The sequence below is a fragment of the Capsicum annuum genome, chromosome 3 (assembly GCF_002878395.1).
Source record: "Capsicum annuum cultivar UCD-10X-F1 chromosome 3, UCD10Xv1.1, whole genome shotgun sequence".
Classification (NCBI taxonomy): Eukaryota; Viridiplantae; Streptophyta; class Magnoliopsida; order Solanales; family Solanaceae; genus Capsicum; species Capsicum annuum.
Window position 1 is genome coordinate 3,757,252 of NC_061113.1, and position 3,822 is coordinate 3,761,073.

General features: G+C 39.1%; 1 pseudogene; it reads right to left on the reverse strand.

The window, feature by feature from the left end:
• Positions 1 to 2,568, reverse strand: part of LOC107864331 — a 7,604-nt pseudogene extending 5,036 nt beyond the window's left edge.
• Positions 2,569 to 3,822: the final 1,254 nt, after the last annotated feature.

Sequence of the window (3,822 nt, forward strand, 5' to 3'; positions counted from 1 at the left end):
ACTCCATTTGAATTTAACTTGTGATTAGAAGACATAAAATCTTCATCACAAGTTTAAAATTCACTCGGTTGACAATTGAAAGTCATAAGAACTTCATTATTAACTAGAAACAAGAAGAAGAATTTAAAGTTGCTTAACTTTATAAGTAGTATTCTGAAAATACTAAATATTATTGTCTTGTGGTGACAGGAAAAATGACTAACGAAAGTCAAATGCAAGATGCAGCTACGACTGTGGCGGCAACTAGTATTGCCTCAACAAGTTGAGCAAATGCTCCGCAACCAATGGCACCTGCGGAGAAGGTCAGAAAATTTGCGGGCATTGACTTTAAGCGATGGCAGCAGAAGATGTTCTTCTACCTCACAACACTATGCCTTCAAAAGTTCACTAGTGAGGATGCTCCTGAGGTGCCCGAGGGAACCTCGAACAAAGAGCATTTCAAGATTGTAGAAGCTTGGAAGCACTCGGACTTCCTTTACAGAAATTATATATTGAGTGGTCTCCAATACGACCTCTACAATGTTTATAGTGAAACTAAGACATCGAAGGAATTGTGGGGGCACTAGAACGAAAATACAAGACAGAGGATGCGGGAATTAAGAAATTCTTTGTTGCAAAATTGGCTTATAGTAAATCCTCTAAGAAATCCGTAATGAAGATGTCTCAATTGTTTCGACTCCCAAACAACCGAAGGAATATTTCTTATGCTGATCCTTTTAACATCTAGGGTCTCTAGACATTTGAGCTTGACAATGCTATTTGGCACTTCTTTTATAGAAAGCCCCTCCAACCTTAGATAGCGCAAGCAACTCATGTTCCCAATTTTGTTCGGGATAGTGACAGTTTCATAATTACGAGGAATGACTACAACCAGCACTTGCAATAATTTGAATTCAAGACGAGCCATTAGAGAAAATATGGAAGGTTGTTTTGTGAAATGAAAAAGTGCACGAATCTTCTTAGGCTTAAGATTTGAACGTAAAAGCTCATTCATGACATTATCAGTCATTAGTAATTTTTCGTAGCCTAGCAACATTGTAGGGATCACCAGACACACTATGCTCAGTGTGAAAGAAGTTACTTTGCTTGCCCAATTCGATGCACAAACTATGTAACAAGTCATGTATGCGACAACTTGAAATTCTTCCATCATATTTCCTTTTGCAACTTGAATCAAGTTTCTAGAAACCAAATCATATAGGACATCCTCTGTCAAATCTTCAACCTCTCGCCTATTACCATTATTTACTACTATCAACTTCTCAACAATCCACATATTTTTCAAATCAAAAGCACGAATTTCATGGTCCTCGGGGTAAAGACCAAAATACAAGAAACACGGCCTAGATTGATACGATACAAATTTGGTATGTATCAAAAACAAGCCAAAAATAGTCCACAAACAAAGGAAATCTCGAGAGCTCAACAAACACCAAATCTCAGTTCCAACAACATCAAGAAACAAGGTGTAAACGACACCAAAAACACTAACAACAACAAGAGATAAACAACAATAGCGAGAGGAACAAAGCTACAATAACAACAATCCAATGATTACAAGAACAATAAGAATTAAACGGTTCACTAGACTACACAAATAGTACAGGATACGTAAAGATAGGAAGTGAGACATACACTATTACAAGGTTAAGAACCCAAAGATGTATTAAATCTAAGGACCCCTAAGACTTACAATAATAACACCACACTCTTACGTGACACAAGAGGGATTCCACCGCTCAAGCACCAACGTTTCCAAGCAATACACAATCACAAGTGAATCCACACTTGTTCATATCCTAGTTTAAGCCTAGAGACCCTCTCTCTCAAGAGATGTGTTCTTTCAACAATATCCAACAAAAGCTAATAAACTAAAACCTATATTGTTCTATTTATAGTACTTTACAAATAAAAAGATAAAATGACAAAAAAGCCCTTTAATGACCAAGTAGGCAAATAGGCACCCATAGAGTGTTTTTAGGAGCGGTTTGGAGCCCTTTTTAACACTTCAACTCATACACCTCCGAGGTTACATCCAAAATATTTAAAAACATTCATCTTCATGATCGTTCTTGTATCATAGATGCAATGGGCAAATCATTGTAACTCAAAGCCAATGCCTTAGCACATCCATCATGAATTTTATGACCCATACTCTCAAGCACTCTGCTCCATGCATGTTCTGTCCTTTCTCTTGCTCTTAACATGCCTGCAGTCACCACAATGGCTAGCGGTATACCTCCACATCTCCCAACTATATCTTTACCAATATTAACCAAGTCTTGGGAAGCATTGGCCCAATCGTTATTATCAAAATGAAATATTTTATTGGTAAAGAGTTCAAAGTTGTTCTTTGAATCTAGGGGTTGCAATACGTGGAGCAAGGTACCCCTCCTACGTATCTTCTTATATTTATATTTCTAGATGTGAGAATTATCCTACTGCCAATTTTTGAATCACATTCGGGAAGGTAAAGTTTCAGATAATCCCAAATTTCAACATCCCAAATATCATCTAAGAGAATAACATACCTTTTTTTTTCAAGAGGGATTTTAGGTTTTTCTCCATGCTTATGTATGGTTACAATCTATTTGGCCATCTCGATGGGACCACTCCCGCCCCTACTCGCACCCTCACCATTGGCAACAATGTATTTCCCAATCCTGCCTTTTTGACTTGGTTCCGTCAGGACCAACTCATCCAGAATGCCCTCATGACATTTGTTGAACCCACAATTGCTCCAACTGTTGCTGTAGCCAATTCATCCAAATCGGCCTGGGACGCTCTGCACACCACTTATGCAAACAAATCACAAACCCGTGCCTTCAGCCTGCGTGATCAACTTGCTCGCGTCACTAAAGAATCTCGTTCCATCACTGAATATCTTCACACTATTCGATCCCTTTCTGATGAGTTAGCCACAGCTGGTTCTCCTATGTCAAATCCTGAACTCATCATCAAAATACTCAGCGGTCTAGGTCCTGAACTTCACGAAATCTCTGCTGCCATTTGTGCACGTGATATGACTGTCTCATATGAAGAATTGTTTGAAAAGATACTTGACCATGAACTCTTCCTTCGTCACAAGGATGTTAAGAAACTTTCCAATCCCATAACTGCCGTGGTTGCGACTCCCACCAATACCAATACCAATAATCGTAATAGTCGTCGGCAAAATAATAATTCTCCACAGTGGCAGAATAATAATTCTCCACAGTGGCAACTTAATTCACATCCTAAAACTACACCACAGTGGTAAACCAACTCCAACCCAAAGACTGTTACTCGATATCAACTATGCAATAGGATTGAACACACCGCCAATGTCTGCCGTTCGAAGTCGCATAATCACTTTGAGGCCAAAGCCAACTATGCTGCTGGATTTACTGCTACCACTAACCCCTGGATAGTCGAATCCGAAGCCACTCATCATATTTCCACGGAGCCACACAATCTACAACCATACCATGGTAACAAGGATGTCTCCATGGGTAATGGTAACAAAATTTCCATCTCTCACACTGGTTCTACTCAATTAAATGCATCAAATAATGTTTTTAAGCTAACTCACTCTTTGTGCCCTATCTATTAAACGCAAGCTTCTCTCTGTTTCAAAATTATATCAAAACAATTCGAAGTCCATTGAATTTTTTCCCTTTGACTTTGTTTTAAAGGATTTGAAAATGCGGAAACCGCTGGTGCACGGTCGGACCAACAATGGACTATATGAGTGGTCTGTTTCACATCCCCAAGCTCACATGACCTCCACATCTACCCCTCTCACTACCTGTCATCAACGGTTGGGTCATCCCCACTTTAGAG